Source organism: Dromiciops gliroides, chromosome 1, assembly GCF_019393635.1.
Source record: "Dromiciops gliroides isolate mDroGli1 chromosome 1, mDroGli1.pri, whole genome shotgun sequence".
Classification (NCBI taxonomy): Eukaryota; Metazoa; Chordata; class Mammalia; order Microbiotheria; family Microbiotheriidae; genus Dromiciops; species Dromiciops gliroides.
The window spans coordinates 603,641,941-603,666,181 of NC_057861.1; the positions used below are offsets into that span (position 1 = coordinate 603,641,941).

At 38.3% G+C, this 24,241-nt stretch overlaps 1 protein-coding gene across 3 annotated transcripts in view; it reads right to left on the bottom strand.

Annotated features, from left to right (window-relative positions):
- The window catches only part of NTRK2 (neurotrophic receptor tyrosine kinase 2), a 435,747-nt gene that overhangs the window by 215,810 nt on the left and 195,696 nt on the right, over positions 1 to 24,241 (bottom strand). The window lies entirely within an intron of this gene.

Below are 24,241 nucleotides of genomic sequence, written 5' to 3' on the forward strand. Positions count from 1 at the left end.
TTTACAGATGAGAATGCCGAGGCTGAAAGGAGGTAAATGACTTGGTAAGTCCCCAAGCCATTAAGTGTCTGAAGCAGGATTCAAACTCAGGATTCAAACTAAGGTAGGAGAGAGTTCTAAAGAAGAAAGAGGTGGGCATCAGTGTCCAATGAGGGATAACAGTTCAAGTACTAGGACAGAGAGAAAACCACCAGACCAAATCAGCTAAAGAGGCTCCTTTAGAGCAGGGGCTGTCTCTTTTCTGTGCCATTGAAAAAGAGAGAATGGAGCCATGTAGCAGATTGGGCATAATAAATATTCAGTGATGATGGCAATGATCTGGGAGAGAACAATAATAATGCCAAGAGCTGAATTAGACCAAATACTACATACTTGGAGTTAGAGTAATTGTTTGGTGGGTTTGAGTAAATCGATGGCAAAAGGGTTACAGTGGAAATGAAGAAAGCAGAAAGAAACATTGAAAGCAGGGCTACAGGGCAGCTAGGTGGTATAGTGAACAGAGCACTGTCCCTAGAGTCAAGAGGACCTGAGTTCAAATCTTGACCTGACACTTACTAGCTGTGTGACCCTAGGCAAGTCACTTAACCCTATTGCCTGGAAAGAAAAGAAATCAGGGCTACATTAGGGAAGGGAGGGATCAAGGTGGGGTATTAGGTCTTGCAAGTCCCTCAGGACAGAAAACTCCCTATGAAGCTATGAACTATACTTACCTCTTCAAGGGCTGACCACTGATATTCCCAGAAGAGGACTACTCTTCCCCCAATTTCCCTTCCTCTGTCCAGTAACAGACACTGTAACAAATAAGCTCTGCTCACTTCTTTTACCTAAAGAATTGCTGTGTTCTGATTTTTCCACAAACATAAAGAGGCACAAGGTTAGCTAGATATGCAAGATTAAACAAGGAGAGAAGGTCAAACCTCTGGCTGAATGTTATACATTTTTAGAGTTGGAGTCTCTAGGCTATTGTGATTTTTATACTGATAAGTAGAGAAAGACAGCTCCAGCAAGCAATTATTAAACACTTATTATATGCTAAGAACTGTGCTAATAAATTTCTATTTGGCATAAACTCCAATAAAATACTAGAAAAAGAAGTCATGTGGATGTAAATTAAATTGCCCCTAAACTAAAATTGAGCTAGTTGTAACAGGATGTGGTTAATTAAGTTTTCAGGGACAGTTTTATGGCACAGTGGATAGATTACTGGGCCTGGAGTCAGGAAGATTCATCTTCCTGAGTTCAGACTTGGCCTGTGACATTTACTAGCTGTGTGACCCTAGGAAATCACTTAATCTTGTTTGCCTCAGTTTCCTCATCTGCAAAATGAGCTGGAGAATGAAATGGTAAACCACTCCAGTATCTTCACCAAGAAAACCCCAGATTGGGGGAGGGGTCACAAAAAATTTTGGACACAATTGAACAACAGCAAAAAAAGGAGAGAATTAGCATTGCTGCTCTCAGAAGGAAAGAGAAGGGGAAGGGAAGAAAAATATGCATTGATATAGCACCTACTATGAGCTAAACACTGTGCTAAGTGCTTTTCTTATGAATATTATCTCATTTGATCCTCACAACAACTCTTCAGGATAGGTATCCTTTTTATTCCCATTTTACAGTTGAGGAAACTGAGTCAAACAGAGGATAAATAATTTGACCAGGGTCACATAGCTAGCAAGTATATCAGGCTGGACTTGAACTCAGGTTTTCCTGACTCCAGGTCCAGTGCTCTATCCACTGTGCAACCAGCTACCTACCAGTGTTAGAAGTGGGAAATGAAAAAGATGGAAAGGATAAAATGGGAGAGATGTTGTCCAGAAAAACTTCTGATTTTTTAGGCCTATTCTTTCTTTGCCTATCTACTTCTCCCCGTCTATATCCCCTTCTCCCACTTAACACCACCTCCCAAACTTCTCGGTCCATTATTGCACGCTGGTAAATGAGCATCTAATCAGATTTGCCAGTATGAGACCCTCCCCTCCCCTAGAAAACCTTTGGCTGTCTACAAGTCAGGTGAGTATTTCCCTAATATTTTTTTTCATGTTCTTCCAGCTTTCTCCTCCATACCTCCATATGTGAGAATCTCAACAAAGCCTTCCCTATAATGTATTGAACAACAGGGCCTATTGCTATCAACCCTGACAAACTCCTCAAAATCTTCTATGAATCTCCTTTAAATCCTAGCAATGAGGCAGCTCAGGGTGGGATTTCAAAATTATCCATGTTTGACCATACTATCAATTATCTGGATCAATTAAAAAAATTCAGCCAGTAATCTGTGTGCTTTGCCCCAAAGATGCCACAGTACTAAATATTTGGAAACATCTGGATGACTGATCCAATTTTCCACTTTTCTTGAGGACGTTTAGTGTCATGTAATAAGTAGAAAATAGTGTCAAGCCCCAGTCACAGCGTAGGTCCATGCTTCCTAAAAAAAATGATCGAGAGACTAAGGAGGTTTTGTTTTTATTCCAAAAGTACTAGGGTAGCTAATAAAGGGCCCAAACTTTATTCCAAGACTAAAAAAAAAAAAGAAAGGAAAGAGAGGAAAAGAAAAGAAAAAGAAAAAAAAAACCTGGCTTCAAAATTCACCACTAAATAGCTCCATTCTTCTGAAAGTAGAGTTAGGAGGTGGGGAACAAACCAAGAAACTCAATACCCACTCATTGCAGAACTGCCCAGTCCTTCATCCATACGTTTAATAAAGAGTAGCAATTTGTCTATATTTTACAGACACAAATGGTCTGTTGGCAGCATCAAACACTGCCTGTTTCCAGGGATTAGGGGGGACTGCATAACTCTACAGCAATAGAGCAAAGCAAAGCCACAAGCATGTTGGAGCCTGGCCCTTTCAAGTGTACAAAAATTTAAGGGGCCAAATTTGCTACTCCAGTCATGCAAGTCAAAAGGAACTATCTGCCTGCAAAGGGATAAGGAGTTGGCTCCCAATCACCATAAATAATGATAACGGTCCAATTTCTTGCTTTGTCCAGCATCCCCCTGGAACCGGAGGGAACATAGAGGTCTGGCTGATGTCAGAGAGAACTCAGCACTTATCCAGACCTGGGTTTTGCAATATGAGATGGCAGAGGGAGCTGACAAGGCCAAACTAATAATTCTCCAACTCGGGCATTCTCTTCTATGCTTTTTACCCTGTGCCTTCAACCAAAGAGACCACAGTTCCTATCCGTGAATCTGGCACGTTTATTCTCATTTTAATAAAAAGCAAATTAGACATCATAAAGTCTGACAACAATCAAACAACTGAGACCAAATGACTTTTCCAGCACACACTTGTCTTATTTGTTGAAATTTCTTTTTTCATGTATATATTAGCAATCTGGGTAAGAAATCCTTAATGCTGTTGAGAGTGGAATGAAATAATTTCTAGATGTTTCAAAGGAGCAGTAATACCCATTAATGTGACTACCAAACCAGAAGTGGGTATCAAAAAAGATGAATTATGTTCAGAAGTTAAAAGAATGTATGGAGTAATCACAATGATATAGACTTATCTGCTTCCCGAGTCTTTATATTTTTAACCAATCTACAGAGAAAATTTGGCAAGCCTTGGCACCTAAAAACTGGATTCAAATTTTAGAGTAAGACCCTGGAAAAATTCATTACATCTTCCATTGCAGAATTTCAATTATCTTTAACCAACGAAGCAGTTTCTGGAAAAAGATTGTCTATATTTTATACGAGGAATGGTCTATTTTTAAGACGATAATGGTATCTTTAGATGATTTATCATCAAAAACATGTGAGCCAATGGAAAAATCCCATAAAAGACTTTGGCTTATATAAAAAGGACTCTGGAGAAAAATTAACCTATGTGGATTTTGTTTTATTTCTTCATGTTTTCATGTAGTTAGACTGCACCCCTAATGAGTCAGGTGCTTTTGTCATAATCCCTTAAAGGATTTCAGTTTGCTGAAGCTATAACTTAAATGTGCCATATACCTAGTTTATTGAAAAGACATAAGATGAAAAATGTGTCACACTGCAAAGAAATACATGTAAAGAAAATCAGGCTTGATAACCTAATAAGTGTAGAATATATAAATATAGAGGGTTTTAAAAAAAGTTTCTGATGAAAATTTTTTTAACCATTTCAATATGTATTAGAATACATGATTTTCTTTTTAATACATATTGGTCAGCCCACAATATAGTCAGTAACTAAAGCAGATCTCTTTGAAATACATATACACATATATATTACATATTTGTAGGCATAGGTATTGACATAGACACAATAAAAAATGATAGGCATATCGCCTAGCGGTTAGAGCTGGCTCAGTAGCCAGATAGACCTGAGTTCAAATCCTACGTCATATCAGTACCTAATATTTCTACTTTTTTGCATCAAAGATCTTAAAACATCTCTTATAATTGAGTATTTAAAATATTTTCAATTTCTTGATAAAGTTTATGACTCATTTTTCTGTAGCCACAAGATTTTCTCAAAAACTGTTTAGCACAACTCAAGTAACAAAATGTGGAGTTATCTCAAGAGAAATAAGAATAATAGCTCATAGGTACTATGCTTTGCAAAACATTTGTCACAACAGCTTTGTGAGGTATTAGAGGCAGCTAGGTGGTCCAATGGATAGACTGCTGGAGTTGGAATCGGAAAGACATGGATTCAAATCCTGCTTCAGGCAATTGTTGGTTGACCTGAGCAAGTGGTTGAATTTCAGTTTTCCCATAATTAAAATGGGGGATAATAATAGCCTCTGTCTCCCAAGGCTGTTATAAGGATCAATTGAGATAACACACATAAAGTGCTTTGCAAACCCTAAAACACTATATAAATGTGAATGATTATTATTGTTATTTTATTAGCCCCTGTTTTTAGAAGACAATGAGGCATAAAAAGCTAAAGTGAATCTCCCTTTTTCCTCAGGGACTAAGTGGCTAAGTGGGGATTCCTGATGTTTTATTGTTCAGACATTTCAGTTGTACCTGACTCTTGGTGACCCCATTTGGGGTTTTCTTGGCAGAGATACTTGAGTGCTTTGCCATTTCTTTCTCCAGCTCATTTTATAAGGAAAATGAAGCAAACAGGATTAAGTGACTTGCCCAGGGTCACACAGCTAGTAAGTGTCTGAGACCGGATTTGAACTCAGGAGGACAGAGTTCCAGGCATGACACTCTATCCACTACACCACCTGGATTCCTATCCGAGTCTTTAAACCTGTAGAATGAAGGGGTTAGACTCGGTGTTCCCTGAGGTTCCTCTCCGCTCCAGATCTCTGAGCCTGACTCTCTCCACTCCATAATGCTGATCCTTGTTCCTTTGAGGCTTCTCTATCTACAAAGAAGAGATCTTAAAGATGGGCTTGCAGCATTTTAAGGCTATTTGGATTCCCTGGATGACTACCACAACTTGACAGAAAGTCGTCATGTACTTCTGTGGCCAAAAAAAAATCAACACTCAACTTTAAGCCTTTTCAAACCTTTAGCTGTGCTGATCCCTGGACGAAAGACATGCAATCTGTTACTGAGACTGCACTTGAAGGCTTTGCCATTGGGCAGGACCTGCCAGAGCTTGTTCTCCATTGGCACAAACTCCCAGATCTCCAGTATTCTTTTCATAACACAGTGAGGCACTGGAGTCAGATGATAGTGGAGGTGCCCTCCAAATCGTGCCATCAGGTATTCCAAGTGGCTATAGGCATGATACTCTTCCTATTACAAAGTGGCTAGAGCACTGAAACTGGGGTCAAGAAGACCTGAATTCCAATCCAGTCTCAGACACTTGGTAGGTGGATGACCCTGGTCAAGTCAGTTATCTGCCTCAGTTTCTTCATCTGTAAAATTAGAATAATAGTACCTACCTTGCCAAAGTTGCTTAGGGTCCATTGAGATAATATTTGTGAAGTGTTTTGTAAACCTTAAACCCACTATTAAAAATGCTAGTTATTGTTAATATCTGTAAAATTGGAGGACTTCCTCGCACTTGGAGTCAGGAAGGTCTGAGTTTAAATCTGGCCTCAGACACTTCCTAGCTGTGTGATCCTGGGCTAGTCACTTAGCTGCTGTTTACCTCCATTTTGTTATCTGTGAAATGGGGATAATAACAGTACCTATCTCTCAATGCTATTGTGAGGATCAAATGAGATGATCATTGTAAATGCTTAGCACAGTGCCTAACACATAGGAGCTAACAGCCAGGAGCTAACTAACCTGGTGGATCTCTTTAACCCTGCCCCCTCCACCCCTGCCTCCCTTATTTGGCCAACCTCCCTTACTTTTAACTTTTTTTTTTTTGCAGGGCAATGAGGGTTAAGTGACTTGCCCAGGGTCACACAGCTAGTAAGTGTTGTGTCTGAGGCCGAATTTGAACTCAGGTCCTCCTGAATCCAGGGCTGGTACTCTATCCACTGCACCACCTAGCTGCCCCCTCCTCCCTTACTTCTAAAAGCCTCTAAACCAGTCTTAGTGAGTAAACCAGACCAGGATGGAACTCTAGGCTAGATAGGCTTTTTCTTAACTCCATGTGTTCTTTTTTTTTTCTAATACCTAGTATGCTTTAATAAATGCTTAATGCCCAAAGACTGGTGCTAAAGCTTCTAATTTAAGGTGACCACACATTAGATTTTTTAGACATCACATTTAGATTTTAAACATCACAGTTTGCTATAGAAATGTTAGCTGTCGTCGTCATCATTATCATCGTCATTACTGTTATCCTACTCAATATTTCATTTTTATTTTTTGCTTTTCTTTGTATCATCAGCCCTTAGCATAGTGCTGGGCACACAGAGTCACATACTAAATGTTTGTTGATGTGACTTTTTAAAAATTGGTGGAATTGCAGCAGAAACAAGTTAGGCTTGTGAGTCATGAGTAATAACCATGACATTTAATTATCCTTTCCTAAGTGCTTTTACTGCACATCTCCTATTTGAGTATAATTTCTAGGAGCCAGTTGGCCTCCTCTCATGCCTGCCCACATGACCATCTTCAATAATACCATATTGAAATACACCATAAACATATAGATATACACTAGAAAATGATGATGTAAAATTACTATATGAAATATGTCTATACTGAAATGATTTTGAATATTTCTTAAGAGTCAAACATTTATTTCAATATTTAAGAATAACAATAGATAAGACAAAGTATACTGGACTTTAAGGTTTGAAAAGGATGTTACATATATTATCTCATTTGATCTTTGCATATAAGGTAGGTGAAATGATTGTCATTCTGATTTTACCCAAGTCAATACTGAGGCTCAGAGCAGTTGACTGACTTGCCCAATGGTCACACCACTGGTAATTATCTGATGTGTAATTCAAACACAGGACTTACTGACTCAAAGCTGATCACTCTATATCTACTACACCATTCTGCCTTTGAGACATGGTGGTAAATGTTAAGCAACTGGTTCTTTCTCTCTCAAAAAACATGTGTGCATCTCCAGCATTTAGGTTGAATCCTCATTATTAACAATTTTTCATCCCTTTCTTAAGTCTAAGACATTCAACAAAACAAGAAGTCAAGCTCTGATTTGCAACATTTGTCAATTCCCAGAAATATAAATGCTCACATTGAAAATTTAACAATTGGCTCTGGAAAGCGGCTCCAACCTAGTTCCAGCACACCCCCTACCTCTACTGATGCAAAACACAAATCCTCTGTGACTTAGCAGACAATCTTTGTGACCTACTCCCCTTCCCCCAAAAAAATCCCTTCTGATCTTCCACTTAAATAAAGACGTTTTACTTAATTTTATAATCATGGCTCTTTTTATTGCAATCAAGTTCAATGTCTTTCGCCTCCTCTGAATCTTCACACTCATTCACTAGACATAAGACCGCAACTATAGGCCACAATCAGTTTTAGGATAAGTCAGATTTTAAGAAAAACCAGACCCTATAGTCACACAGTAAGTGTCAAGTGTCTGAGGCTGGATTTGAACTCAAGTTCTCCTGAATCCAGGGACAGTGCTTTATCCACTGCACCACCTAGCTGTCCCCTACCTATTACAAGATTTCTAATAACAATGAAGCCCAGAATAAGCAATATTTTGTTGTATAAGACAGAAGTCAGGAAAACTACCAGAGCTACTAAGAAAATCAAAAGACAGACTAGCCATATTTTGTTTTCTTTCTATCAATCACTTCTTACTACCTAGATGACCTTAGGTAAGTCATTTTACTTCTCAGGTAGCCTCAGGTTCCTCATTTATAAAATGACAGCATTTAACTGGAGGGCCTTCACTCCCTTCCAACTCTAAACCTATAAACTATAATAAGTTCTCCATTAACAACTCCATTATCAAAATTTAGGTCTTGCTAGAACAGAATGTGACAAGTATTTTCAATGGCCTGAAAGCAGAAGCCTAGTACCTAAATTTAATGACATTGTCTCTGTTTTATGAAGTAATAAGACTTAAAAAAGCTTCTCCATTGTTTCTCTCCAAAGGCACATTTTACTTAGATTCATTATAGTATGGTCTTAGCATAGAGCTGGTTAAAACCCCAATAATCATTAATTCTTTTTTTTTTCTGAAAAAGAAATTAACAGAGTGAACAAGAGAGAAAAATGCATGGAATTCCCTCCTTTAAAGGTTAGAAGGGACAAAGATAAAATTTATTATTTCAAAGAAAAGATTATATATTGCTAGCCATCCTGATGAAAGGCATGTTTTGAGTGCCTGGAAGTCAGTAAGGGCCTAACCTTGATATATATATATATATATATATATATATATATATATATATATATATAGAGAGAGAGAGAGAGAGAGAGAGAGAGAGAGAGAGAGAGAGAGAGAGAGAGAGGGAGAGAGAGAGTTTATTTTTTTCTGAAGGAAGAAGGTCTTTATATAAAAAACAATATATCTTATCTTTTTCCTAGGGGGAGAAAGAACATATCTTATTCTACCATCCTGCTTTTAGCCATAAACGTAAGATTCTTCTCTCCTTCTCTGGGAAAAGAAAATTATTAAGTGCCTTGAGCTTATTTACATCCTGTGATCGCCTTCCCTGAGAATTTATTACATCTGTTTATTACCCTTCAAATGGATAGGCCTTAGTTCTTGATTTATTTCATTTTCCTTAACACTAATATAAATTTCTTGTAAACATAATAGAAGAAAAATGCATAATCTTGTGTATAACTTCAGAGTCCTCTCACCAATGAACAGCAACCTTAAATTTGCAGCCTTTAATAATTTAATATAATTTAGAGATTTTATGGTTTGATAAATGTAAACTCATAAGTCCCAACAGCACATGGTGCCTTCCCCCAAGCTGTGAACATCTGGGATGAGGTGTGCTTTTTCCCCAGAGGGGTACTCTTCTTTCCAGAAGCAACCATTACCACTTTTTCTGAACTTTATCTCACACTTCTCTGCCAGCCTGTACCCCTAAGTGAAACCATCTCCAGTCTGTGATCTCCAGTGTACTATTTTGCACCTCCCTAGAGAGGACTGTCATCACCCCTAACTCCCACTGGGGAGCTAATCTCCCCATGAAAATATGGCAATCTCCCCATGACTACATTCACATACGGACTGTTTTCAGGCACTATCCCTGCACTCCTTGACTGAATTTTCCTAAGGTACAATAATTCACAATAATGGTTCTGGATAAAGGAAATTAAGGGTTCAAACCTAGTAGAGAACTAGAAACACTTATTACAACATTCGGAAAGGGTTAAAATGCTTCATTCCAATAGTAGGGTATGGTTGAAAGCACTCATTTCACATCGATTTTAGATAAAGATGTCCACAGGGGCTATGCCAGGAATGTGGAAACTTTAGCCTTTTCTGGGGTCTACTCCACTCATGGACACAATTTTCTTGTTTTTAATTTTTCTTTTCCTGTCATTGTTATAAAAGGCCTCAGCATTAGGGATAGGGAAAAGAGATCATGGAATGAAGTTGCCCATTGTAAAGAGTAGGAATATATGATATAGGATAGGATCAAAGACAACCATGACCAACAATACCCTCCCATTTCCTCTCTGGGCATAGACGAGGCAGCATGGAAAGGAAACCCACTCACCATGATCCTGTGACCCAGAATATAGTTCAGGTTAATTACCCCCTTGTAGTTTATTCATATTGCATTTATGATTGGTAAGCCAAATTTGGCGTTGGGTTTACCTATCCAACCAAAAGATTTCAATATTTAAAATGATGTACTCCTAATAATGACTGTGACAAAGCCCCTAGAATATAACACTCGTGGATTTGATAGTTATCATCCTCTTAATAACAATAACTGACATTTATGTGGTAATTTTGCAAAGCACCTTCCATACATGATGTCATTTGACCCACGCAATAACATTATGGATATTATTACCATCTTTGTCTTATGGATGAGGAAACTGAGGCAAACAGCTGATAAGAGTAAGATGAGGGGTTTGAATCTAGTCCTGACTCCAAGTCTAGCACAGTATCCATTATGTTGCACTACCTTGCTTGTGGCCATTTATACGACTGGTAAGGCCCATGGCTGACAATGCCAGGACAAAACAAGCATGGGAAGAAAAGAAAAAAAAAAGATACAAAATAAAGTGGGAAATGAGGAGACAAACTAAAGAAAGGAGGAAGCAAAGGAAGAAACCATGATACAGTCATATACTAAGGGTGGTAGAGAACATCAGGTGCCAGGGAGTGATGAAGGCTGCCTCTACCTTCTTCCGATCATTCTTCTATTGAACATCACACCTTGATCCAGGGCCACCAGAAAGAGACTTCATAAAATCTTTTTGCACTTTTAGAATTTAATGACTTGGGTTATATTTAGGAAAGAAACATGCCATAAATGTCACTTAAGGAAATTTAGTGTAGCTACATCGCATGACTGTACCCTATGCATTCCTGCTTCAGACTCCGTGAAAAATGAAATTTAGCTCTTAGGGATGAAAAGACAAACTGCTGTAGCTGGCAGAAATTAGACTTATATCAATGATGAGAAGAAAACTCAATTCGTCTTGGAGTGCTATTTACTAATTATTTTTCTTGTTACTAGAACCAATGCTATTACAAGTTAAATGTTAAAAGTTTTAAAACTGTACAAGGACCTTAAGAAGCAAATGGATTTGGTGGGAAGGAGAGTTGGGAGTTTTGGAACACATTTTGAACTGAATTAGTCGTACAACATCATATAATGGATGAAATGCTGGAGATGAAACAACAAAGACCTGGATTCAAATCTTGTATGTGATGCTTAGTAGAAGCATGGCCCCATGGCGAGTAATTCTGAGTGTCAGTTTCTTTATGTGTAAAGTTAGAAGGTTGGATTTTAGGGCCTCTAAGATCCCTCCTAGCTCCAAATCTATGTGTTTTACATTGAAAGGAGCCATTAAGCTGTTAAGGCACAAATAAGGGACCAGGTAAGTTTTTCCAGGAGAAAAGAAAACTCAGAAGGGTCATGATAACTATCTTTAAATATCTGAAGAGCTGTCCTCTGAAAGAGGTATTCGAATTGTTTTGTTCAGTTCCAGAGCAGAGAAGAGCCAAGAGTAATACATAGAAATTTCAAGGGGGACAAATTTAGGCTTTGAGTTTAGGGAAAACTTTGAGCTGTCCAAAAGTGGTTAGCTGCTTCAAGAGAAGGTGACTTTCTTCTCTTTGGAAGTCTTCAAACAGTAACTAAATGACCATTTGCCTGGTATCTTTCATAGATTTAGGTTTTAAAAAAAATGCTCCTCATTAGAATGTGAGCTCCTTGAGGGCAAGGATGGTTTTTGTCTTTCTTAGTAGCCCAGGAATTTAGTACAGTGTTTGGCACATAGTGAGTACTTAATAAATGCTTATTGACCGACTAGTATCTAATTAAATGTATATACATAAGATTCCTTTGGGTATGGGTTGAACTACATGACCATCCAGATCCCTTCTAACTTTTAAAGTCTGTGTGATTCTGTGAAGTTTGGTGTGCTTTTCCATCACCTAAGAGTGACGGGATTATAACAGAGGAAAAACAAATGTTCTGTAGATAGAGAATTTGTGCAATCTGGCCCAGAAGTTTCTGGATAGGAAAATAGTATCATTCCTATACTAACTGAACTATATTTACCATGTGAGTCACCAAAAAGTCACAACATTCAACAAAGTCAACAACAACAACTCACATTTATTTGGAACCTTGACACTTGAAAAATGCCTTCCTCAGCAGTACAAGGATTAGCCTCTTCATCCCCCTATTCTACAGATGGGCAATGCTAATGCATTTTTCCCTCCATGTTCTCTGCTACACTGAGAGATAATTTGCCTAATAAGTAGACATACCTTCCAATACCAAACCAGGAACTACCAAAAAATATTTAGTGTTTCACAACTGACCCACAGTAAGATTTTTGTGTAGTCATAGAATTTTAAAGCTGAAAGGGATCTTTGAGGTTATTTAGTTCAACTGCTTCATTTCACAGATAAGGAAACTGAAGCCCTGTGAAAGGAAGTAACCTGTTTGAGTTTACAGAGATGGTAAGTAGTAGAGCAGAGCAGCTAGGTGGTACAGTGAATAGAACACTGGACCTGTAGCCAGGAAGACTTGAGTTAAAATCCATTCTCAGATAATTACTAGTTGTGTGACCTGGGGTAAATTACTTAATCCTGTTTGCCTCAGTTTTCTCATCTGTAAAATGATCTGGAGAAGGAAATGGTAAAATACTCCAATATCTTTGCCAAGAAAACTTGAAATGGAGTCACAAAAAGTCAGAGATAACTGAAATGACCAAACAGTAAAAGTTGTATGGGATCTGAACCCACATCTTAGCTGTATGACCCTGGACAAGTCACTTAACCCTGTTTGCCTCAGTTCTTCATCTGTAAAGTGATCCACAGAAGGAAATGACAAATCAATCCAGTATCTTTGCTAAGAAAAGCCCAAACGGTATCACAAAGAGTTGGACACAACTGAAAAGACTGAAAAAACCCTTCTCAGTCCAAATCTAGTGTTCTTTTCCACCCTTTAGCAGATAGTATAATATCATGGGCTGTCCTAAGATGTCTATAGTTGTGACATAGAGTATCCCTAAAAATCACCAGTTTTTTTTAACAGCTGAAAAAGCAAGCACTCTTGAATCCAATGAGAAAAATTCACTTAACCCCATTCCTCTCTGCTGTGCAAAGGCCAACAGCTGTCTTGTAATTTCCTTTTTAAAAGATACATCTGGAGCTTGGTGAGAAAGGATTAAGCTATTCCATACATCAGAGATTTTTTAAAAATTAAGCATCATAAATTCTTGTATAACCCCTGGAGGGGTTTGATGAGCCACTGGCGGGTACCTCTGGTGGACTACAGAACCTTGTGGTGCTGCAGGCCAGAACTCCTCATGACTGAAGCCTCTTGCTCATAGTAATTGGCGAAGTACAGATGTGCCCATATGAAAGAGATGAGATGATCAGCAAGAGGGGAAAATGTCCCCCAGTCACTCAACACAAACACAAACTCACGACCAGTGAACCTAAACCCTAAGTCTTCTTCAGCTGACCAGATACTACTGCAGAGATCTTGACAGCCAAGTGATAGGCCAATGAAGTTTAAAATATATATATATATATATATATATATATATATATATATATATATATATATATATACACATACATACATATATATTAATGAATGAGTAGATAGATACAGAGATAGATAGATGACTATAACTAGTGTTTTAGTATCATAGAGGCCAAGCAACTTACAAGTTGTCCTTTTTTGGGGGGGGTACCTGAACCAACTTGTTGAAGACATGTTTTGCCTGAGTCTGTTATTTGAATTTGTTTTAACTTGGAATACAAATCAACCAAGAAAATCTTGCATTCAAAGATCTTTTTCTTGAACAAAAAAATCATCAAAGCTCAAGTACCCCCTCCTACAAGAAGCTTCCCTTGATTCTCACAGTTGTTACTGCCTCCTCTCCCAATGTCATTTTGTCTTTATTTTGTTTGTCTTACATTTATTCCTCTGTAGAAATGTGTTTCCCAGGAGAATGTAAAGTCCTTGAAGGCAAGAACTGTCATGCTTTTGTATTTGTATCTTTGGTACTTAACACAATTTGTATCTTTGGTATTTAGTACCAATCAAGTAAGTGTCAGTCTGTAAATAAGCATTTAAAAAAAAATCTTTTTAGGCAGGGCAATGAGGGTTAAGTGACTTGCCCAAGGTCACACAGCTAGTAAGTGTCAAGTCAAGTGTCAAGTATTAGATGCTGGATTTGAACTCAGGTTCTCCTGAATCCAGGGCTGGTGCTTTATCCACTGCACCACCTAGCTGCCCCCATAAATAAGCATTTTCTAAGAGCTCACTATGTTCCAGACATTGTATTAAATGCTAGGAACACAAATATAAGTAGAAAGACAATCTCTGCCCTCAAGAAGCTTATATTCTAGTGAGTGAACAACAACACATGAAAGGAAGCTGAAAAGGAATCTGAGTTGGGGTGGGGGGCAAAAGCACCTACTATGCAGGCACAGAAAAGAAAGCCCAAAGTGCAACAGCCTGGAGATGAATGACACATGACTATACTCCATTAATGGAGGTTCCAGAAAGAGCTATACAATCAGAGGGGAGGGAGAGGCTTTGTGGGTTGAGGTTGCTTCCAATGTGTGAATTCCAGGGCTGGAGTGAGGCTTCAGGATGAAAAGTGGGAACTGGTAGATGAAATACTGAGTGCAGCCTAGAGAGAAATGCTTGTTGATTTTCTAATAGATAGCTTCAAAAATATGAGAAATTTTTTATAAAATGTGCTTGGGATCAATACGTGTTGCTGTTGTGTTCTCTGGAATATATGTGATATTTAATATGCTTTGATGAACTCATTATCTCACTGATGTAAGCAGTCTCCAACATTGCAGCCCACAGTCTACTTGAGCAGTAATTTGGCCCACTGATACCAGCCATAAGGATACAAAATAATTAATATATTGAACCTTTTTCCTAATCCTCATCTTGAAAAAGGCAAGATGATATAAGAGGAAGAATCCTAACCTTATAGGCAGAGATTCTAGATTTGAGTCTAGATCCAACTTTAGTAGTATAGATGGGGACAGGTCATTTAGCTTATCCATCTATAGGATATCCTCCATCTATACAATAAGACAATAATGTCTGTCTCACAGGATTGTCAAGGGGTTAGAATGAGATGATGTATTTAAAGTGTTTGCAGTCTTTAAAGTACTATGTAAAAGTTTGCTGTTAGTCTGACCTGGGAATCCTTGGACAAGTCTCTTGGAGAAGGTGATCTGTAAAGTAAATTCCCAACTCTGAATTCTATTATCTTCCTCTACATCTCTCAGAAAGGCATTTACCCCTCTTTTACCTAAAACTCAATGTACACAAATCCATCCAAAAATCAATGTCTCCCAAAATGTACTCAACCAGGTAAGCAGTATTAGGAAATGAGAACCATATCTGTGGAAAATGAACAAGATCCCTACCATGAGAATAAAACAACAAAGATGAATTTTCATTTTCAACCTGGAGCAAAGTTACATTTTTTGACAAATGATGTTCTGTGTTGTCATGACAACCAGGCTTGTCAGAGGCACACGCCACACACACACACACACACACACACACACACACACACAAGCCACACATAAATCATGGTTCATAAGGAATGGGTTAAAACAAACATTTCTAGACTATCCTCAAGATGTAGCACCAAGAAGGTAATTATAGACATTTGTATCAGTCTCCTACAAAGCATGACAGCTTCAATTTTACATAATGTTAATTAAAAAATCTATTAAACCCATGTCCCTCTGTGAGAAATTAATATCACACCTAAGGTTTCCAGTCAATGCATCACTGGAGCTGTTAGGCCTGGTATGGTAATGACAAATAGAAAGGACTAAACTCTGTTTCTGACATGAGACAAGTGACTTGCCTCTAATTCTGACCTCAGTAGAAGAAATGAATGTGGCAATATGACCAAGCTGAGTGATTCTTCTTCTTCAAGAGTCTTCAAGAAGCCTCAAGGACTGATGAAAAGTCTTAGCAACAGATATTCTTTTTTCTTTTCTGGTGAGGCAATTGGGGTTAAGTGACTTGCCCAGGGTCACACAACTAGTAAGTATTAAGTGTCTGAGGCCAGATTTGAACTCAGGTCCTCCTGATTCCAAGGCCTGTGCTCTATCCACTGTGCCACCTAGCTGCCCCAGCAACAGATATTCTAAAGAAAGGTAAAAGAAGCTGAGATGTTAGCCTGGAGAAAAGGATGAAGGGCATCCTGGCACCTGAAGGCATAGTAAATAAATTATGGGAGTTCACTATTATCAGTTTCAACAAGGAAAAAAAAACAAGAGGGAACAATTTAAATTGGATAAGAAAGGATAAGGGGAAACTTTCTTGGATATTTTTGGTCTGTGAAACTCAAGGATCTAAGTTTCTCCCTAAATAGCATATACCATAGGGGTGACTAGTACTACTAGACTCAAGTCATTTTTTATTCCCCACAAAGGCTACTTTGATGGTATACATGTATCTATGTGCCAAACACTACTGAAAACCCGCTTAAAAAACTCAATGACTCCCTATTTATTATATGTGGAATTAAATATAAATGCCTGTTTGGCATTTAAAGCCATACTTAGTCCTATCTTACCTTTCCAACCGTATTACATATTTTTCCCTTTCAAGCATCCCATCTCCCAACTCCATGCTTTTGCATAGACTATTCCCCATACCTAGTATACCCTCCCAGGACCCAGATCTAGATCACAGACATAGAGCTGATGGAAGAGTTCAACTTCCTCATTTTACAAATAAAGAAAATAAGGCCAAAAGAAGTTAAGTGATTTGCCCATGGTCATTGAGTTAATGAGTCTGTTAGGTGGGATTTGAACCCATGGTATGCCTTCCTCACCTCTCCCTCAGAATCCCTAGTTTCCTTTAAGGCTCAGCTTAGGTCTCCTCAGCTACTAAAGACTTCCTCTCAAAATGGACTTATATCTATTTTGTACGTACCTACATATGTACACATCATCTCTTCTTAATAGCTATAACTCCCTGAAAAAGAGACTGTTTCATTTGGGTTTTGTGGCACCTATCACATGCTAGGTATTTAATAAATGCTTATCAGTTGATTGATTCCAAATCCAACTATACCTACTCATCTCCATCTTCTGGCTTCCTTGGATTCCTTTAAGTCCCAACTAAAATCCTACTTTCTTGATATCCCTTAATGTTAGTCCCTTCCTTCCGATATTATTTCCAATTTTTCTTGTACATAGTTGTTTGCATGTTGTCCCCCTCAATGGACTGTGAACTTCAAACAACAGACACTGTTTGGTTTGGTGTTTGCATTTCTGTTTATCTAACACATAGCACAGTGCCTGGCATATAGTGGGTGCTTAATAAATACTTGTTGACTTCTTGACTCTGGCACCTAATTGCCTTCAGAATATGAGATGGTCTATAGGTTTAGGACATCCAGGCAGAGATTTAAACAGGCAACTACTCGGTCATGCAAAATTGGAGCTCAAGAGACTAGAAATGGAGATAGATGATAAATAAGAAGGAAGGTAGACAGACAGACAGAAAGACATATATCTATATAGATATAGTTATACATTTAAAAGTTATGCATACAGAGGTTATTATTGAATCTATGGAAATCAATAATCAATGAGGGCACTGAGAGAGAGAGAAAGAGAGAGAGAGAGAGAGAACGAACCCTGCCTCTACTCTCTGAGAAGATTTTCCATAAGGGAATGTTTATTTGACTATTTAAAACACTTAACTAAATAATACATTTACTAAATTTCACTAAATAACACAACTAAAGAACACAGCTCTTTGAACTCTTTCTAGGATAATGACTCCATGTAGATAATAAAATAAGAAAAAGAGTTAGTTCTGTTGGGTCTGTCTCCTTAAGGGAAGGTCCATGGCACTAGGTCAAAAGGCCATCATAGAAAAACTAAGATAGGAATAGTATATTCATGTCCAAGTTGACTCCCAGATTCCAAGGTCAGGTTCATAATGACTGGCGGTGACATGCCTAGATGTGGGTGACAGGGTAGTCAAAAGTAGTTAGGAAATTGTGGGACAAAAAACACTGATCTCTTCCAGATTTTCCCACAAAATGGATGTTTCTGTCTCTTGGTTCCCTTTTCTAAGTCCTGGCTGCTTTCTTTGATTAGACCTGTGGCCAAAAGAGACCCAAGGGCCAAAGAAAGCACGGAATCAATGATACAGCCACTAACTCAGTGTCATGGCACAATACCATCTCAGGTTTTCTCTTGGGTCCCCTTGGAAAACAATTCAAGTTGACTGACACATGATCAGGAGGAAACAAGTCAATAAGGACATATCTCCTTACTCATCCATTCTATCCCTTTCTTCTGGCCCAGAAAAGGTACCTTGCAACAATGTCCTAAACACTTTTTTCCTGTAGTAACAGGATCTCCTGATGAGAGAAACATTGCCCTGTTAGAAATGTGTTTTGACTAGAAATATAAAATGAGATGAAATGATATCAACTGTGGTAAAAGTTTGGAGGCAGAAGCAGAGGAGAACACCAGATCTCTTTTTCAGATGTTGTTTTATGTTCCAATAAATAAAAGGATGGCCATACTTCAAACATGGAATTATGCTGTCTTTTAAACATCTCATGCTGTAAACTAGGCCATTCTGGGGTTTAAAACATATTATTTAACCCTTTAGGGATTTATTGGGAGTCTACACCAGAGATTTCATTACTATAGGGAATTCCCAGTAAGAAAACCCCTTCTACCAATGCAGATTTGTGTTGTGTTTTGCAGTTAACAGTCTCTGAATGTTGCCTGATGCAATTGCCAGCTGTCCCATTCATTATAATAAACTGCCTCCCTAAGTTCTTGGATTGATATTATTATATATAATTCATAGTGACAGAGTGAGAGTCAGGAGAGACACAGATTCAAATCTTACTCTGATACTCAGTATATAAACTGGAGCAAGGCATTTAACCTCACTGAGCCTCAATTTTCTTATTAATAAAAGGAGTATCATTACAGTAGCAATTATTGCCTCATAATTATCATAAAAGGCTAGAGTTGTAGCCCCTGTATGGTTTAACAATCCTTGGAAACCCAACACGTACAGAAAACAAAAAGCAAGATTCAAAACGGGCCAAGTTGTCATTGTTTAGTCATTTGTCAGTCATGTCTGACTCTTCATGAGCCATTTTAGGGTTTTCTTGGCAAAGATCCTGGAGTGCTTTGCTCATTTTACAGATGAAGAATCTGGTGCAAACAGGGTTAAGTGACTTGCTCCAGGTCACAAAGCTATTAAGTGTCTGGGGCTGGATTTGAACTCAGGAATATGAGTATTTCCAACTTCAGACATGGCACTCTATTCACTGTGCCACCTAACTGCCCTTAATGAGCAAATATAGGCCTGGAAATGGCATAAGAAAATGTACTATCCTTCCTTTTTTGCAATGGTAGAAGACTATAGGAGTGGAACATTGAATATGCTATTAGATTCAGTTAACATCTAAGTTAATTTTGCCAAATTGGTCTCTCTCTCTCTCTCTCTCTCTCTCTCTCTCTCTCTCTCTCTCTCTCTCTCTCTCTCTCTATCTCTCTCTCTATCTCTCTCTATACAATCTCTCTCTCTCACCTATATAGACTCTCTGCTTAAGAGATTTGGAAGGGGATGTGTAGATTTAAAACCTAAGGTGATATACTCAATCAGTCAACAAACATTTGTTGAATGCATATGATGTCCCAGGGCTAAGGCCTGGAGTTACAAAGGAAGGCAAAAAACAGTCTTACTCTCAAGAAGCTGACTGTCTAATGGGAGAGATGATAGGTAAACAACTATGTACAAACGAGAATAGTAAATTGCCAATATGTACACACACACACACACACACACACAGAAGTTCATATGTACCTTCTGCTCAACCTTATAAGGATAGTAAAAATCAAAAGTAAATTGTCTTATCACCTAATCAAAATAAATTTGAAAAATAAAACACAATCATTTGTGAACACTAGAAAATGAAAGTTTCTAAGCTGTCATAAGGATGAGAAACTCTGTCCAATCACAGATTTTTCCAAGTTCAAAACCCATTCCTATACTTACAGCTTGGAGTTCAGAACTGAACACCAACCTTCTGGGATTTCAAATAATTTCTTCTCAGCAAAACATCTCTCTATTCATAAAGCAACTTAAAATAGAAGAAAAATAGCATGGAAAAGTTCTAGGAGACGCTGTGGATATTAAAAACTCATCTACCTGGCAGATAATTGGCATTTATTAAACATCTACTATGTGCCAGGCAACTGCCCACTCAGGGACACTGGGAGGCAGTTAGGTTGCTCAGTAGATAGAACGTTGGGCCTGGAATCAGGAAGACCTGAATTCAAATCTGTTCTTAGACACTTACTAGCTGTGTGATCCTGGGTAAGTCACTTAACCTCTGTTTGCTGTAATCCACTGGGGAAGGAAATGGCAAACCACTCCAGTATCTTTGCCAAGAAAACATAATGGAGAGCATTGGTATGCTATGGTGCACAGGGTCAAAGAGTCGGACACATCCAAACAACTGAACAACAACAATAAATGTGTCATTCATTGTGCTAAGTGATGAAGATAGAAAGAAAGGCGAAAAACACAGTCCCTGCTCTCAAGAAGCTCACAGTCTAATAGAGGAAAAAACATGCAAAACAACTGGGTAAAAATAAGACACAGCTGGGACAAAGTGGGGCCATCTCAGAGGGCAGGCACTGACACTAAGAGACCTGGGAAAGGCTTCTTGTAGAAGCTGGGACATTAGTGGAGACTTGAAGGAAGTCAGGAAAAGGAGATGAGGAGGGAGGGAGTTCTAGGCAAAGGGGACAGTTGTCTGGAGATAGAGTGTAATGTTTCAGGAACAGCAAGGAGGCCATTGTCATTAGGCAGAAGAGTGTGGAAAGAGGTGTAAGGTATAAGAAGACTGAAATGGTAGGAAGTGTCAAGGTTTTGAAGAGCTTTGAAAGTCAAACAGCATTTATATTTGATCCTGGAGGTAATTTAAAATTACCTGGAGGTAACTTTATATTTGATCATAGGGAGTCACTGGAGTTTTTAATTTAAGAAACAGTTTGAACTTTGTTTTTTGTTTTTGTTTTTAAAGAGTGAAGTAAGTGGAGTGATGGTGAGGAGTATGTGACATGAAGTACAGGCACCAGTGTGTAACCGCAGGAAAGTCACTTAACTTTTGCATCTCATTTTTCACATCTGCAAAATGGGCATAATCATACCTGTAGTCAAATAAGATAATGTTGTAAAGCATTTCACAAACTTTAAAGTACTAAGTAGATGGCAGCTCTTATTATCATTAGAGATATCACTAATTGGTTCACTTTTGTCTTTGTATCCCTTAGCATCTAGTATAATGTCTGGCATATATATTAGGTGTTTAGTAAAGGCTTATTGATTGATTGATTAATGAATAGAACTTTGAATCCGAAGTCAGAGGGCAAAAATTCAAATCTTAGTAACCTTGGACAAATAACTCAATCTTTAATCTCTATTTTCTAATCTGTAAAATAGGCAGTGGGGTAGGGGTATACTAGATGATCTCTGAGACGTTGATAATTCTAAATTTATGATGCTATGACACACATACCCCCAATACACATAACCTGAACCAGACTCCCCCATGTCCCAACAATCAATGCTGATCCTCCACTCAACTTTTACTTTGGGTTTTAGGCCTAAAGAGGTAAGGGGGAGGGAAGGAAAAAAGAAAGACAAAGAAATAAAGATACTTAACTCTTCTCAGCAACACAATGATCCAAGATAATTCCAAAGGACTCATGATAAAAAATGATCTCCACATCCAGAAAAAAAAAGAACTGTGGAATCTGGATGCAGATTGAACCATACCGTTACTACATTTTTTTGTTTCTTTTTTTTGTTTTTGTTTTTTGGTGTTTTTCCCTTTTCTTCTGATTTTTCTTTCACAACACGACTAATGCAGAAATATATTTAATGTGATTGTACATATATAACCTATATCAGATTGCTGGCTGTCTTGGGGAGGAGGAAGGGAAGGGAGGGAGAAATATTTGGAACTAGAAATCTTATAAAAACAAATATTGAAAACGATCTCTACGTGTAACTAGAAAATAATAAAATACTTTTATGATAAAAAAGAAGTGGGAGAGCATAAAAAAATGTAGTCAACAGGACCTCAGTATATTTCAGCCCCTCCATTTCATTTTCATGCTGGAAATACCTCAGTACCCACAGCCTCCCTTCCTCTTTTTAGCTCCCTTTTATGTAAGTCTTCCTCCATCAGAATGTAAACTCTTCAAACTGTTGTGATTCTTGTTTATCCTTCATTCCCAAAGAGGACCATGACAATGGGTGATGTCATGACTTGCACTGAACTGGATTTAAGCGAGGGAGGGCTGTGCAAAGTCACCGACTTCACTCTCTCCTCCAGAGTCATCTGGGTCAAATAAGGGAGCAGGGACTCTATGTCATTTCATTAGCATTTAGCACAGAGACTGACACATAGTTGATGCTCTATCTATCTCATCTCTAAAATCTAGGTCATAATATCACCAGCACCTATGCCATAGGGATAGTGTGAGGTTTAAATGAAATAGTGCAAATATAGTCTTTTGAAAACCTTAAAGGGTGGAAGGAGATGGAATGAGGTATTTATTTCAATTGTGAAGGAATATGAAATTTTATTTTTCCTGAGTAAGCAAAACTTTATTAGGATTTTACTTTTGTGCTAATGCTAGCGATTCAAGGAAAACATGAGATAACACATATATTACTAGATATCTAAAAGATACATATAGGTATCTCTAAAGGGGTATCTGTAGAGAGGTACCTTCCACCCTTTTGTGGGGGAGAATAGTACCTCATAGAGTAACCAAAGAGTCACTATATAGAAGGAATTCTTGGAAACAAGATAGATATATTTGACCAAATTAATGTTTTTAAATTGTACAACAACAAATATAATAAACTGAGAAAGGCAAAGACTCAGGATCTGAGAAACATACAGTCAGAACTTAAGGTTGATCCTTGGGGCTTCCAAGGTTACAATTTTAAGGCAGATAAAAATAATGAGAATATCTGCCACTACTTAGGGTTTGTTCCACACCCACAACTTTTCTTTTCTTTTTTTTTTTTTTTTGGTGAGGCAATTGGGGTTAAGTGACTTGCCTAGGGTCACACAGCTAGTAAGTGTCAAGTGTCTGAGGTCACATTTGAACTCAGGTCCTCCTGAATCTAGGGCCAGTGCTCTATCTACTGTGCCACCTAGCTGCCCCCACAACTTTTAAAAAAAAGAATGCACACCATGAGTGCAGGAGAGCTATCAATTCAATTAAAAAAGAGAGAGGGAGAGAGAACCAGTGACTGACTGATGCCTGATCTCCTCCCCCTCAAGCGAATATAAAGCTACAAAATCCCATGTACACTCATCTGAAACTCTTCCAGACCCTTGGCACATTAACTGCACTTGGATGGAACAGTGAAGAGAAGGAGGGGGAAAGGGAAGCTGTCACATTCCCAGAAAACCTGCAGCCTTAAATAAACTCAGAAAGGAAAATCTGATGTGGGTGTCATCTCTGAGGTCTAAGCACTCTGAGGTTACCCTGGACTAAGGGGGCTCAACAGGGACAGGAAAACCAAAAAGGTTGCTCCAGTTCACCTAAGAATACAGATTTCTTTAAAAATGTGACAGCAGCTGCCACTTCCCCCACCTCACCCCCCTTCTAAGCAATACCAGAGGCCTTTAGAGCTAAGCTGCAGAAACTTACCTGAATATGATTTATGTTGCTTTAGGCAAATGGCACTTGGGCATTTTTCCATGGTTTAGCAAGATTGATTGTTGTTTGACAGGAAGAGGGAAAATGAATGTAGAATGTGTTTTTACCTTCTCCTCTACCTTCAAAACAGGAGGAGAAAAAAACATACCTAATCCGAGCCTACTATTCACTGGTCTGTGGATGGATATCTGGTCTGGCAGAGATTTTAGTTTAATGAGCATAGGCCTAAGGGTACTGCATGGGACTGACTTCACCGAAATGACTGGAAAGTTCTGATGTGTCCTTGGTAGTATTCTTGGTACTATTCTCTCCCCTCGGTTAGGCACTTCCCAGGCTGGACCTTCTGGGACACAAGCACCTACGTGATTGAGTTGTGCTGATCCTTGTTTATCCCTTGTATTTCAGAAGCAAGTGAGAAGTCTGCTCATATGTATCCCCTATATTCAATTTAGTTCAACAAGCCTTAATTAAGGGTCTATTATACACTGGGCACTG